The sequence below is a fragment of the Amblyomma maculatum genome, chromosome 11 (genome assembly GCF_055883805.1).
Source record: "Amblyomma maculatum isolate TAMU_Amacu chromosome 11, ASM5588380v1, whole genome shotgun sequence".
Taxonomy (NCBI): domain Eukaryota; kingdom Metazoa; phylum Arthropoda; class Arachnida; order Ixodida; family Ixodidae; genus Amblyomma; species Amblyomma maculatum.
Genome location: NC_139354.1, coordinates 118821197 through 118837737, shown reverse-complemented (window position 1 = coordinate 118837737; position 16541 = coordinate 118821197). Strand labels below are relative to the sequence as shown.

Here is a 16541-nt window from a genome sequence, read left to right as displayed (position 1 = left end):
CGGCCTACCACTAACCTGTCCCTCCCTACTAGTGCAGCCCTAACCAGCTTCTTGATGTCCCTATAACAGATACTGAAGCTCGACATGCGCTCGCGACCCGAGTAAATACGTCACCGACAAGCCCGGGGAAGGTTACCAATAAACTCCTCCGAAATATAGATAATCCTCACTGAATATTTTAGCCGCTCCATCGGCACTGGAACCCTACTACCCACATGGAAGGACGCCCAGGCCATATTCGGTGTCAAACTTAATAAACAACTTCACGTGGAAAGATTTCTGCCTATTTCTCTCCTCCCTCCATGGACAAGACATTTGAGCATGTTATACTCACGAACTTGCAAAATACATAGTTGGCTTCCGCAAGTCTCTTTCAGGCTAAGATGTTATGCTCAGTCTTAAGCATGGCATTCTTGTTGTTAATGGCAGTGTAGATTTACGAGCCCTACCATGTCTCGGCCTGCATGGTGCATTTAATAACATGGTCCATTCCGCCACATATGCTGGACTAACCATGATTTGTGGTGCTGAGGCCACTCCCTCAAGGCTCTCCCCTATCTGCTTTCGTCTTAAGGTGCGGTAAGTTACCTATGCCCATTTCACTTCGTTCCATCCCCTCTCTTAATTTCTCTCGCTATTGCGATCACATTGCTCTCTGGTTAACGCGGTTCTGATGGCCACATCGAAGACACCTTACAAGCAGCTTCGAGCATAGTAGTAGAACCATCTGGCGCTATGAAGCTACACTGTGCGGCTAAAAATGTGAACTCCTGCTTCTACGTTCATACGGCCTTTATCGACATTATACAACCGTTCATGTTATTGATCAAGCTATTTAACATGTCTCTCAGATTCCAGTACTTACTCTTTTCATTCAAGCCAACCCAATGACGCCTACTCTTCCAACGCTTTGTACTGCTGTCAGTCACACGCTCCGCCTCGTAAGGTGCACATGTCTAAGAAGCATGGAGGCCTCCGCGCATCGGAACTCCTCCATGTTGTGCATCACTTTGTGCTTAGCATACTTACGTACTCACTACTGCACTTTCATCTCTCCTGTGCAGAAATCTAGGTTATAGATGTTCTTCGCCGTGTTCACCAATACTCCCTTGATATTCCTTTTAATGCCTCAACCGAACGTCACCCTCTAGTAGGCATCCTGAACATTCCTTAAAAATTAGCGGCTCATCTCATCTCACCGTAAGCCAGGCTTACTCGACCACCACTGTTCGGCTTATACTTAAATATCTGCCCATAAACTTCAATTCAATAATTGAATCTGGACACCCTATTCCCAATTATATTCATCAATACCTACACATTCCGACTCTACCTAAGAACATGCGCAATCTTCACCACGCGCAACGATGTCAAAAACGGGTTGAAGCCCTTAAAAGATGACATTCCAATATCAAGGGTGTGCTCTATGTCGATGTGATGGAATATTCATCCACCCCTTCCCGTGACTTTTCAGCTGCTAACTCGACCGCCTGTCTTAAAATGACTGCCAACATATACGCCTCCTTTTCGGAGGACGCGGAAGAGGCAATTATCTCTCTTGCTGTGACAACTTCCGAAATTACCACCATTGTCATTGATTCCAAATCAGCTGTTCATAACATCGATATGGGCCGGATATAGCGTTCAGCTCTGGCTTTCCTCCTAAACACCTGTTAACTCATTCTTTAACCCATATTGCGGACCCCCCCCCCCCCCAAACGGGCCTGGATCGTGACTAGGTGGTTCAAGCCTGTGCCAGAGGCTTCACTCTCCGGCCGCAGGCAGTAGAGTCCACATTCGGCTACGTGGCTGAACCTAGTCCTCACCCTTCATAATATATGTCACCATTACCACCAAGGTCACCTTGTGTTTCCCTGGCACACCGCGAAGCCTCTGTGTATCTTGAGATTATCTGGCGCCAGCTTCAAACTCGCCTAATTCCCATTCCTGCCTTCCGCCACCTCATTCACCTAGCCATCTATCCTTCCACAGCTTGACATTACTGCCAGGCTAGAGCCAACGTTGACTATATCATGTGGGGATTTACACCCCCTCCCCCCAAAAATCTATCCTTCCACAGCTTGACATTACTGCCAGGCTAGAGCCAACGTTGACTATATCATGTGGGGATTTACACCCCCTCCCCCCAAAAATCTCCTTTAACAATAATTGAAAGAAGCAGTGGGTGGCTGCTTTTCGCAGCCTCGTGCTGAATTTCATGACCAGATATTGGATCGGGCTCAGGCGGTAGCGGAGGCCTATCCACCATAGAACTTCCCTCCTTCCATTACTGCCCCGTTCCTGTTTGGGATAAATTATGTTGTTACTCACTCCCCACTTAAAATGAACGGCATACAAAACGAGGTGCATTTTTCGCCAGTTTTACTCGTTCGCAAGACGAAATCCAACAACACTAACAAATTAAAGCTAAATGCGAAGCAGAACAACACTGAACGCTGCCCTTGTAAAAGTAGCTTCATAATTTCGGTCACAAATTGCATGCGTTTTTCCTACGCATTTCTCTCATTTCTTGGTAATGTCTAAATCCAAGAGAACAGCATTGAACCTCAACAAAAGTTGTTGTCGGGCTAGTTGGCTTGAATCATGTAATGCCATTAAGGCTATGCGCAAAAAAGGCAACGCAAAAAACAGAGGCAACGACAGGACGAGCGCTCGTCCTGTCGTTGCCTCTGTTTTTTGCGTTGTCTTTTTTTGCGCATAGCCTTAATGGCATTACATGAACAGCATTGACTACATGAACGGCGATGCTTTAGAAACGATGAAGCAGGTACTGACATCATGAAGAATCTCAACCAATGCGGTACCATATTGGTGTCACGCGGGGGCTCGTCTTTCGTGCTCTAATTTGTTGTAAAGCGAAATCAGCGCCAGCATCAGACGCCCACATGAAAACCCAAGGCTTTAGTGCGCTGCCTGCTCCGCCACGGTGGAGAAGGGGTTGAAATGCTCGGCTACTGTGCCTGCGGTCCCGTGTACAAACCCGACCTCCTGCAGCTGCGTTTCAAGTGAGGTGAAATGCAGGGAAGGCACCTTAACGGTAGTTGTTGACTATGGAGGGTGCTCGATCTCGGCACTCTCGATTAAGAGTGATGATATTGATGCCCCAGAGGAGGTTGCAATAGCTCTTGCTTGCGTCGGCACAAAGGCCACGTTTTTGTGTTGAGCGGCAGTAAAACTGCAATTCAAAATTTTTGTAATGGGAGAATATCTTCCATGGCACTCGAAAATGTAAGACAAAAAGAATTGGATAGGACAATTAATCTGATTTCGGCCTGAGCGCCCGAATTTGTTAGTGGCAACGAGGCTGCTCCCAACATGGCTCGAGGTTGTAGCGGCGGTTGGAAATGTTTGGGAGGTTTTAGCGGTCCGGAACCCCATTGGCGTAGGCTGCTATCCGCGCTCTTTCGATTAGTTCTTTTTGGCCCCTTGCGTCCCAGCTGGTCTGAGCTGCCTCCCACCCATCCTGCGTTGTGCTGGTTATTAGTGATAGCCTGATTTCGCTGGCATGCCCACACCATATGGTACAGGTGCGCCTTCTCCCCGCAGAATTTACATTGTGAGTCAAATGACTCCGGATCTATTCCGTATAGTCTTCGTGGGTTGTTAAATGTGTTGGACTGAGCTTGCGGAGGTTTACCTCCACCCCTTTGTCTAGTGTCTTTGCCGGTGGAGGGTAGACCCGGCAAGATAATCCTAAGTGCTGAAGTATTTCATTGTAGGTTAGCAATGGGGTAGTAGGTTTCACGAGATCCGTATTGGGTGCCCGGGGCAGAAATGCTTGGGCTGAGGCGTGTGCGCTCTCGTTCCTTGGGATGCCCTGGTGACCTGGTACCCATACTAAGTGTTTATGCGTGGGTTGATAGCCACGGGTGTAACTATCTTGCAGAATTTTAACTGCTAGATGCACAATGCTGCCCCTTAGGTACTTGCGATATGCTGTCTGTGAATCTTTAAAAAAGTATTCTGAGGTAGTGTGCGTTACAGCTAACGCAATCGCCACTTCTTCCGCAGCCATGTGTCTCTTGGCTGGGCGATAATAGTCCATCCACTGTTTCATTTTGGTGCACTACCGCAACGGCCGCCATTCCGATGGCTCGAGATCTCTACTGTCGAGCAGGTCGGAATGAGCAAGCTGAGGAAGGCTGGAACAGCGAAGGTCATGTGCTGTCGTATTACGAAGTGAAGCAGTATCAGAGAAGGCAGCGTTTGAAACTACCCCTCCAGAAAAGACTCTAGATGGAAAACAGATGACGGCGTGGAGGTGTCTGCAAGCATATGTTTATTTAAATTCGGTAACAATTAAATGTATATTCCCAGAGTTTGAAGATGATAGCTGCAGAATTTTACGGGCAGAGGAGCACCCTGAACCATAAAATATGGGAATGTTTGCCTTCTCCGATCAGGGCCAAACAAAACTGATTGTAGAGAAGCCTGGGAGGCTTTTTTAGAAAGCCCAACCCAGGAACAATAGCTAGAGGCGGTTCGACTGGCTGAAGAGGGCGCCGAGATCCCGGGGATTTTCTCCAGCATCTGAAGCGGACTCTCACCTACCCGAAGGCGCCTCTGCTCTAGAGGGGAGGACTGGGTTAGAAAAGAGCCTTTTCTCTTGGACAATAAAGATAATTTCCTCCCTCAGTGTATCGACATTCACTCCCCTTCCTCCCTTCACTTATGGCACGGGTCAGGTGTCTATGGTTCAACTGGGTTCAACTGTGCAAGATACTGTGCTTTCCCTTCCTGTGAACCTGTCATTAGCATTCCTTATATCTTTAGTGCAATGTCTTTAGTGTTACGCTGCCGCAGTCGGATGGAGCAAGCGTAGGGGTATTTGATGGCTGCTCTTGGCCCTACAGGGCTGGAACTGGAAGGCCACTGCCGCTTGCGGCGCTGGAAAGCCTGCCACCATACTTTTATCTGTTGTAGGTCGCCATTGCACCCGCTACAGTTTCGGTAGTGGACGACGACTTCTGCGACTCGCGTCTTTCTCCCCTTTTTCTTCTTCTTTCTTCGCTATTTTCTCGTCTGTCCGCACGAGGTAGCGGACGTGGCTAAGCTACAGAGCCAGTAGCAGGATTTTGCATATTCTTTTTCTTTTTCCTTTAGTCGCAAAGAAAAAGCAGTAAAAATATGCGCCTAGTGTTTTACGGTATGAACACGGGTATTAAAGGCGTCATCGCGTCTACTCCCAAAGCAAAGCTTGACTGATATTTTGAGGCAGTGTAAGTGCAAATTGCATAATACGGATAGTTGCTTACACTTTTTATGATTAAGAACATTTCTTATAAAAGTATGAAAGATTACGGGAACCATTTCAGACGTTTGTAGATTATCCACGCTGCATAAATGTTAAGCACAATAATCTGCTGTGCCTTCCTCTGCAAAATCCAAGTTAGTTTGCTTGGTTTTCCTCTGGTTCGTCTTAGTTATAGAATGGGCGGACATGTTTCCAAGGCAATTTATTGGCGAGACTGCGACATCGAGGACACTGTTAACTATAAGAGGAAATGTAAGTGCTGCATCTGCCATCAAAGGTCTAATGTCACGGTCACAATTCAAGAGGCGGTGAATCAGAGGTGGTATCATGGTTAAGCTAAACAGTCACACACACTCCTATGGTTCATTGAAGTTAACCGGCTTGCACGAAGACCGGGACGGATAGATAACACTGTGAAGCGTGCGCTTCAAACGCTTTACCTGTCGCATGAGTGGCACTAGTAACCATTTCTCCGATGTATATAGTCTGAGCGGGACACATACAGCAGATTTTCGCCCTATCCTCTACTCTGCCCTGACATACAGCCGCCTCCGAATGGCTACTAACCGGCAGTAGAAATCATGGTGTCCAGCTTCCACCCCGCTGCACAAAGGTAGCATTGGCTCTAATCGTCGCTGAGAGCCACAAGCTCCCGGCCGGCCTACGTAATATAGAGCTAACGAGTGTGTATTCCAAGGCGGACTAATCAATAAATTTCTCTCCCATTATTGCTTGTAAATGAAAAGCGAAATGGCTTGACATCAGCCAGAAATGACATAAATTAGTTTCTAGAACAGGAAACCCACATTATCTTTCACATTTCTCATTGGACACATGACTAAGCCCTAAATGTGGAAGGGAGGAAGAAGAGATGGCAAGAGTAAGCAGCAAAACAGGTGCCAAATTGGGAGGTGGCGGTCTAATTTCGACAAGCCAGGGATCTTCAATGCCCAATCTTACTACACAACGCATCGACTACATTCCATGTGGGAGCCATCGAATTGGATCCCCTGCCGGGCAGCTGGAATGTTTCGGAAATAAATTTTCATACGAAACCAAGTGATGTTCTTTCCGACACCGGTTTCTGAAACGTAAAAGTGAGGATTGATTTGCAAGATGGGAAATGTGCAGTTCTGTCAAGCTTTATCCATGGACGGAAGCATCGCACTGAAAGAGAACGGAGTGAGATGGTAACTAAACCTGAAAAATAGGAGATGTAGTGGTAGTGGAAGGATGAGGAGGAATTTCGGCAATCTAGTCCTCGGGTTCTTTCCTGTGCACTGACATCCCTTAGCACACGGGGCCTAGCTTTCCGCCTCCATTGCAAAGCGTCAGCCGCGGCCGGATTCAATCCCTCATACATAGGCCCAGCAGTAGAGAGCCATGGCGATCCGCCCCGCCGGGGTGGTGCAGTGGTAAGACGCCCGACTACCGTGTCGGAGTTTCCGGGTTCGAACCCGACCTCGGCGGCTGCGTTTCGATGGAGGCGAAATGAAGAGGTGTCCGTGTGCTGTGCGATGTCAGCGCACGTTAAAGATCCTCAGGTGGTCAAAATTTCCGGAGTCCTCCATTATGGCCTCTCTCATAGCCTCAGTCGTTTTGGGACGTTAAACCCCACAAACCACCAACTGCTTCAAAAGCGAGGCCGGGCAATTCCACGTGTGCCCTGCCGAAGTGGTGAAGTGGCACGATGCCCGATTACTGTGCCGGAGTTGACAGGTTCGCTCCCGAACGCCGGCGGCGAAACGAAGTGGCGTACATGTGCTGTGCGATGTCAGTGCGCGTTAAAGATCCGCAGGTGGCCGAAATTACTCCGGAGCCCTACACCATGGCACCCTTCCCTCTCGTTCCACTTTCACTCTCGCCTTTCTCCCTTTTATGAGGCCTGGTTCACGTGTCCGCGGAACAGTGGCAACAGAAACTGCATCTTTCCTTTCCAGTGAGCCCCTTAAAATATATATATACATATATTTCCACTTGCGCTGAACAGGGAAATGGTCAGTTAAATTTGATATTATTTCCTTATTGCATACGTGCCCTGAACTCCGTTTTCCAAGCGAAAGCTTATAGAGCACGCACTGCCGAAAAGCCGTCGGCGCCACTGCTGATGTTGTCAGCACCGCGTGTCGGAAATATTTGAGCGCTAAGGAAAAAAATGAAAGGCGGTTTAGCTCTGCAATGCCTGGATATACGTAGCGAAAAGCAGTGACTACCTCGGGGTCAGAAGTTAATTTATCTAGTCTACTGCGCCGTTCGCCAGCAGCTAAACTCCCCGTGGCTTCCATGTCCAGCGTGTCCAAAGTCAGCGGTGTTCTATAATTCGTTTACAGGAAAGGAAAGGAACTTATAATTGGCTCGCAGAATGAAATAGTGCACAATCCGTCACACTTGTTTCTGTGGCGTAATTCCGTCTCCTCAACGGTTGGGTCCCGCAACTTCTTTTTCCTCACTGGTCGCCTCTCAGCGGGTTAAACTGCGATTGTTATCGAGAGGTATCTCTGAACGCAACCTAACGGTAACATACAGTCACTAAAGGCAGGAAATGATTATGGTAAAAATAATTAAAAAGTGTTACCGTTGTCAGAATGTCACCTTGTGGCTCTGTTCACGGCTGGTTTTGTGGCTATTAAGAATTAAAAACATCACATGGTGCAACCTAAAGGGGAACTCCTCCCAGGAAAGATATTGGTTAGGTTATGTTAAAGTTTTGCAATTAAAAAAAATCAGAAAAAGTTGCACATGCAGGCGTCGAACATATGTTTTATCCGCGAAGTGCTCAGGTAAGTAACGTTAATCCAATGCGCCACTGAGGCATCGAGAACGTCAGGCTTCAAATGCGGTCCTATTCATTTTTACAATATTTGCGCTATCTGTCGCCACGTGACGTTGCTCAGAGGACCCTACCGTTGAGAGAACGGAATCACGCTACCAACGTGTGGTCACGTCTTAGTATTGAGCTGTCGATGAAGGCAAAAAGCGCCGCCCGGCGGCGTTAGAGCGCACTCGTTCCCGCTTGGTCCTCATAGCAGACGGCAGATGGATGGTATCACATCCTTGACATCACCCTAATTGAATGAGTTAGCTTTTTTAGTCTTTGGTACTTTCAAATTGCGCGCCAATCGCAGTATCTATCACTCGCGTATTCCGGGTATCATCCTTACGGCGGACAGGCGGAATTATAGGTTTGGTTAGATTTGTGGGGTTTAACGTCTCAAAGTGACTCAGGCTACGAGGGCATGCTGCTTTTCCACCGATTTCGCAGCCCTTTTTATTCATTTTTGAGTGTGCGGAGACTCGGCAAAAATTCAAGAACTGTACTAATTTTGTTTGCACCGCCGTGGTGGTGCAGTGGTAAGACGCCCGACTACTGTGCCGGAGTACCCGGGTTCGAGCCCAACCGCGGTGGCTGCGTTTCCATGGAGGCGAAACGAATAGGCGTCCGTGTGCTGTGCGATGTCAGCGCAAGTTAAAGATCCCCAGGTGGTCGAAATTAGTCCGTAGCCCTCTACTGCGGCTCCTCTTTCTCTCTTTCCTTTTTCATTCCCATCTTCCTCCCATCCCTTACGGCGCGGTTCAGGTATCCACAGACACAAGTGTTACAGATACTGCTCCTTTCCCTTCCTGTGAAGCAATTATTATTATTTATTATTAACGCCTTTCAAAGACTCGGTCACAGGGAAGACGTCTGTCCGGACCCGAGAAACCTCAAATGCAGGAGCTACAGAATGGAGAGGGCAACGCAAGGTCACAGGTGCGAGGCAAAAAGCCAGCTATGCGGCAAGGGCTTGGTGACCGAAAATATAAGGCAATATACAGTGCTCCGTACGAGGTGAAGAAGAAGCAATGAGAGCGAAAGGTCAAGGAGTAGCCAGCGCAGGACGACAACAGAGGGCGATCGAAAGTCAAGCAAGAAGGAGGAGGAGATTTCCGCGTTAGAGAAGCCTTTTCCAAGGCTGGAATCAAGTCAAGGAGACGCCACCGCAGCAGCGAGGGCGTGCCACTTCTCGCACCATGGGACGCTCCTGGTCTGGGTCCAGGAGACGCTCGAGTTCGAGGGACACGGCCAACCCATGGGCCAAGCGGAACGCCAGCGGAGACCAAAAAATGTGAGCTTCAACAGCGGGAGGGTCCTACCAACACCAGACCCCACGTTAGGCAAAGAGGAAGCAGTAGCATGAAGAAAGCTAGAGACAAATACATACCCTAACCCAGTTCTTGTCAACCATATATGGCCAGAAATACGATCAGACCTATGTTCATTAAGTAAGGAAAGGGGATCTCTAGATCAAATAATATGGGAATGTGCAAAGTCACCAGGCAGGGCTAAAAATATAATTAGAGACACCTGGGAGACCCTTCTGCGAAGCTCAGACCCAAGAGCCTAAAGAGAAATTCTGCAACTGGCCGAAGATGCCGCCGGAGTCCAAGAACTACCGGCCTTCAACTAACGCGACTGTACCAGCTTCCGGGTCTAACAGGTGGTGTTGGTCTAACCCCCGAAGAGCGGGATAGTCACTGTTGGACAAATAAAAGTTCTCTCTCTCTTTCAACAGCGGGGCCTCCCAGGCTAAACCTAAGAAAGATTAGAAAGACGACGAAATCGAAATTCTTAGGAAAGAAATTCAGGAACTTAAGGGGGTGAATAAAAAGCTAACGCAAAATTAAAATTCGAAACAGCAGACGGAAAAGCAAGGGCCTCCCACTCCCGCGAAACAGCTGCCACCCAGTCGCCCCGCCACAAGCGGCGCCATAGGCGTAAAGGGATAAGCAAATCGTGAATGAGGTGTCTCGCCCGCACCCGGTGAAGCGCATAATTAATGAACCAGACCCGTTCCAAGCACTCGAAAATAGGCTTGACGAAAAATTGAATTCATTCGTGAGCCAAATGACCCCATTCCTGAACCAAATTCAGAGACAGGTACAGGCACTTGTAGGGGAAATGCAAAGAGTTCGAACCGAGCTCATAGACGTCAACACGTGGCAGCAGAATGTCGCGCAAAACCTAGTCCAGCTGTAAAATGACCAGGCGCGTAAATAAAACCAAATATGGTAGTGGAACTATCGCGGCTTTCAGCGCAAGAGAGCGCTGCAGCAGCAATACCTTCCACTCATAACTGAGACCCCCCTCCCAATCGCCTATCAGAAAACAGGGAAGGGTGCCAAACTAATGGGATACCAGGCGTTACACAGCAATAGAGTTGCGATATCGACGGTGGCGATCTTTGTCAAGTGTAACTTAGCGGCGATAGAACACGATTTGAATTCTAGAGATATTGAGAGATATCGAGAACGTATTTCTCCGGACAAAACAAGGATCCCATGCAATTACTTCTTAACATTTATAGCTCACCCAAGCAAAAGAAAATTAGATTTAGGGCCCTTATACGCAAAGCCATCAAGGCAGCCGGGAATAATCCCTTGCTGATCGTTGGTGACTAACGCCAGACGTCAAGAATGGGGCTATGCTATACAGGCCACCAAAGGTAGGCAGCTATGGGGGGACACGCACGAGCTACGTCTCACCCTCCGTACGGATCCCGATCATCCAACGAGGACGGGTAACAGCGTATGCGCGGACACAACCCCAGACCTGACATTTTCAAAAACCTTACAGGGTTTAGACTGGCAAAAGTCGGAGCAAAATTTTGGCAGTGGCCATTTCATTGTAGTTTCAGTAGTCAAAGAGGGCGTCAAGACGCAAAGGGAGTGTCAACCGGCCGTTACGCAATGGGGTCAATTTAGAGAAATTAGGGCAACCGCGCAATGAGAACAGATTGAGAACATTGAGGAATGGACGGAGGCACTCAAACGCCACTTTGGTGAGGCGACAAAGACGCTGGCAGGAGACGACGCTCCTAGCATAGCAGATAGCCGACTGCTCCACATGTGGGACGCTAAACAAAGCCTGGAACGCAGGCTGAAAAAGCAAACGTGGAACAAGAATCTTGGAAGACGATTCGCGAGGCATAACAAGGAAATTGAAAGCTACGCGATCGAATTGTGCGAACAAAACTGGCTCAGCAATTGCGACGTAATGGATATAGGCATGGATCTCTCCAAAACGTGGGGCATGCTCCGGCATCTGCTGGACCCAACAAATTCAAAAACTCAACGGGAATAAGATTAGCAAAAGTCAAACCCACCATTGAAGGAGACGGTGCGGTGTTTATGAATAAGCTAGTAAAAACGTACGTTGCAGACAACCAGCGTTCCCCCCTCTCGAGCTATGGTGGCAGGCCCAGCGAGGCGTTTGGCGCCGCCATCACGGAGGCAGAGGTAAGGGCGGAAATTGTAAGACTAAAAACTAAATCAGCCCTGGGCCCCGATGGGATCAAAAATAAAAGCTAAGGAATCTGGACGATGACTCTATTATTCTTCCAACTAAATTCATTCGAAAAGTTTCGGAAACGAGCCAGTTTCGAGATCAGTGGAAAACGGCAAACATAATTTTAATACCCAAACCGGCAAAACCCCCGCAAGTGAAAAATTTGACACCAATTTCCCTAACCTCATGCGTAGGGAAGTTACTGGAGCACGTAATACAGACGAGATTACCGTGCTTTATGGAGCAAAACGACCTGTGGCCGCAGTAACTTGTCGGTTTCCGACCACACTTGCGCACGCAGGACGTAATGCTCCGACTAAAGCATGATATCATAGACCTGCGATCGAGAGACACCAAAGTGATCCTGAGCCTAGACCTCACCAAGGCATTCGACTATGTCAGGCACGAGGCTATCCTCGAAGGGCTCGAACTGCTCGTAGTAGGGGAGCGAACGTACAACTACATAAAAGACTTCTAATCGGGCGGAAAAGCCTGCATGATATTTCAAAATTTAGAATCTCCTACGATAGATTTAGGAAACAAAGGCACGCCGCTTGGCTCAGGGATATCGCCTTTCCGATTCAACGGGGCGATGAGAGGCCTCCCGGGTAAACTTAACCAAATCAAGGGGCTACATTTCAGCATGTATGAGGACGATATCCTCTGGATTAACCATGGGAGCGATGCGAGTACGGAGGAATACCTGCAGGCCGCGACCGACATCATTGTCGATTACGCGGCCAAAATAGGACTTTCGTGCTCCCCTCATAAATCAGAGTTGTTCGTATATAACCCAAAGTACCTCCGAGGCAAGAATAGCGGGGAGTTTCATATTCAGGTGGAGGGCAAACAGGGGGCAAAAGTAGATCAGATTAGAATTCTGGGGATGGTCATCCAATCTCACGGCCATAACGGAGAGGTCCTGAAACAAATTAAAAAATTACGCGATGCGAACACTCGGGCTCTTGAAGAGGGTCACCACTGAAGGAAGATGCCTCAAGGAGAGCAATTGACTAAAAGTAATCGAGGCGTACGTAATAAGCCGAATTAGTTATGCCACGCCCTACCAGGACTTCATAGCCGGCGAAAAAGAGAAATCAGACTGCCTGATCTTAAGATGTGTTAAGAAGGCGCCAGGACTGCCAATGGGTACCTCGGGCGGACGACTGCTCGAACTCGGGGTGCATAACACGTGGGCAGAATTGGCAGAGGCAGTGCGAGTCTCCTAATTAGAGAGACTAAGCATGACCGAGACGGGGAAGGCAATCTTGCTAAAGTAGGCCTCAACCCAGACAGAGTTCAAAAAAGTCACAATTAGTAGGGAATAAAAGTTGTGCAACCAACCAACCAGGCTATGAGAGACGCCGTATTAGATGACTCCAGAAATTTCGACCACCTGAGGTTCTTTAACAGGCACAGCCATCGCATAGCTCACGGGCGCCTTGCTTTTCGCCTCAATCTAAAAGCGGCTGCCGAGGCCGGGATTCGATCTCGCGTCCTTGGGAACAATAGTCGGGCGTCGTAACCACTGCGCCACCCCGGCAGAGGCTGCAGGTGGAAGTATAAAGTGCGCTTCACGACTTGGGGCGTGGCACAGCCGTGAAGCGCTCGGCGGGGGAAACAAGGGATGAAGGCTTGATTCCCGAATGGAAGCTATTTTTTAATGAGGAACAGTCGCACCCCTTTAAGCGTTTCTAGGGAACGCCGGCAGAGCTTGGCGAAGGAACAGCGCAGCTGGACTTGGCTGTGACGTCAAGGCATACATACGGCATGCAGCATACGGCATACGCGAAGCTTGGCTCTGTCCCTCGTAGTGAAGCTTTTCGCTTCAAAATTCGTATTTGAGTCAGTTGCGGGGGTAATAGTGAGAATTTGATTGGAGCAGGGGAGTTTGGGGACATCCGGCCACTGAACCCCTGCAAGGCTCCGCTACGCTCAAACGTCCATGTTCCTACGAATCATGACGTTGCTGTGGTTGTTGCGGCTGAAAGTAGAAGGAAAAGAAAATGCACGGGCCTGAAACTGGCTCTGTAGATGAGCCACCTCCGCTGCCTCGTGCGGATAGAAGGCAAAATACAGAAGAAAGAAAATGAAGAGGAAGAGAAAGATGGCGTCGAAACAGCTGTCGTCCACCACCTAAGCGGTGGCGGGTGCAATGACGGCCTACAACTGATAAAAATTATGTGGCTGGCTGGAACCCCTACTGATCTCACCCGCCGCCAACCTGGCCCGCTATGCGGAGTTCATAAGGATGCCCGCACACTTAGAGAGCTAGGGTATCAGGCCGCCAGTGGTTTATTCTTAGGTCCATCATAGGTTCAGCGACGTCACATCTGGCGTTCCTCAAGGTAGCGTCCTCGGTCCTTTATTATTTTTAATATACATTAATGACCTCCCATCTCACATAAGATCATCAGTTCGACTGTTCGCTGATGCTACGCAATTTATCGTAAAATCCGTTCTCTCACTGACCATGTCATCCTTCAGCAGGACCTGGAGTACGCAACTAACTGGTGCAGATCATGGCAAATGACACTTAACACGGAAAAATACAAAATAATGACAGTCAGTCGGAAGCATTCCCTCTCAACCCACGGTTATTCATTCAACATGATTTCACTAACCCGCACACCTTCTTATAAATATCTCGGCGTTCATCTTACCGAAAATCTTTCATCGGCGACGCATATTGAAAATATAACCGCCAAAGCATCGCGCACGTTCGGCTATCTAAAGCGAAATCTACATAGCGCACCTATTTCTACTCGTAAGCTCGCATTTCTAACTTTCGTTCGTCCTCAACTAGAATATACATCAGCCATCCGGTCACCACATCAAGAGTATCTAATCAAATCCCTTGAAGCTATTCAAAACCGTGCAGCACGTTTTATTCCCCATGATTACAGCCGCCATACCAGCGTGACTAACATCAAGTCGTCCTTATCACTCACAAGTTTACAATCACGTCGGGATATCGCGCTTATCTGCTTGCTACATAAACTAATCTACAGTCACCATGCATCAACAGTGCCACTTACTAGACCGACTCGCACCTCCCACCGCCTGAATAATAATATAAGTTTTCAACGTCTATTCGGCCGAACACATGCATTTAACTTCTCTGCCTTGCCACGGGCTATAGAGTTGGAATGGTCTTCCCGAACGCATCGCTAACATATCTGACCCACTAAAATTCAAAAACGAATTGAGTACCTTTTTGCAGTCAGAATACCTTTTTTTATATTGCGTTCACTGTGTGCAGGTTGATTTAGTCCAATGCCGCTAACTATTGTATAATGTCATAATCCTCGGTTTATTACTTCCCATGCATGCTCTAATACGTATTTGCAGTTCCAGTCCTGTATTACTGTTAACTTTTGTATTTTAAACCATGTACCATTGTTTCTTTTGATACACTGTAACCCCTCCCCCTCACACAATGTTCCATGTTTGGAACCTGTGAGGTATTTGTATAAATAAATATAAATTAAAACAGGCGCACGCGGACTGCAATCCGGGACCTATTCTAAATCTCGTGCACTCCTTCAGTGACCTAACGTAACTTTCCTGGACGCGCACCATTCGTGCTTCAGAGTCACAAATTTTACAGCGTGCTTCCGCGATGTAACCTCGCAGCCGATGGCTGCTTCCTTGGCTGCATCCGTAGAGGGGAACGAAGGGGGGGGGGGGCAGTAGCAAGAGTTTGTAGGGAGGGATTGGTGATGACCACAACCGCTCCTTTATTCGTGTTTGCAGCGACACCTGTATCCGTTTCGAAGTCGTAATATTTGTTTAGCACCTCTACTCGGGCTCAGCGGCGACGGTCATGATGGTTGTGGTTCATTTTTCCAGAGTAAGTTTGATAAATTCTCGGTGGATGGCGCGAGGTATGGGAAGCGGGTAGTGCCATTCGCTGGAATGTAAATCTCTAGTCTCTAGAATATTGCGTCCAGAGGGCACTGTATGAGATGCAAGTATTAGGCTTGGCAATGGGCTTCCACAAACTCGCTTACTGTGTTACTTAGGCAAGGTGTACAAGAAGTTCCTCTAAAGAGTTCATTGAGAAATGCAAGGCCCTCATTAACCTTAACCGTAAATTGCTTCTAATACCTCATATTAAGCACAGCTTCTATACGGACATCAAGCGGTGTACCACACACTGCAGATAAGCCGACATGGATGGTATAGAAAACGCCGCCACAATCACACAAGAACACGCCCAAAGCATCGCACCATCATCCTCCCCAGAGAAGTCTGATTTGTGCCAATAGTGAGTGATGATCGATTTATCTGCGATAGGCGATGACAAGTAAATGAAATTATGGTAAATAAGTTATCATTAGTTATTAAAAGAAGTAAAACGATGAAAATTCCCAACGGCGCTCAAAGGAGTCAAAATGTTGAATCTGATAAACCTCTGCTTGATGATTATAATTAGGAAAACAGAGTGTGTAATTGATCAGTATTTGAAATAATTGCAAAATAGATGAAAAAATGTTCAAAGTATTGCAGTTTTCACAATAAAAAGTCGAAGCTTCATGAGACAAAATTACAAATATTACCTCAATAATTGAATAAAGGAAACACTTGAAGAAGAAATAAAATTAGCGAAAGATGGTTCCATGGTGTAAAAGGGCTCAGAATAAAAAGCTAGCGCTCAAAGGGATAGAAAACTGGCCAAAATATGTCATGAGGTTATGGTGGAGATGAAAAGACCTTGCCTCATATAGTACAGATCGAGCACTACAATATGAAAGCGGCTTTCCAATTTTAATTTGCTGTTGAAAATCGCATATAAACAACCGAGGAGCTATCTAGCGGAGAAACCCTATTAATTTCAATGTAGTGCCGCACGTGAGTGCATGTCAGTAAAATATCGCTGATTTTCGTAATTGCACACTGTTCTTTTTTCTTCGAGGAGTGCTTGTCACAATTCATTAT

General features: G+C 47.6%; 1 pseudogene; it reads left to right on the top strand.

Annotated features, from left to right (window-relative positions):
• Positions 1-16541, top strand: part of LOC146174852 (uncharacterized) — a 28573-nt pseudogene that overhangs the window by 3931 nt on the left and 8101 nt on the right.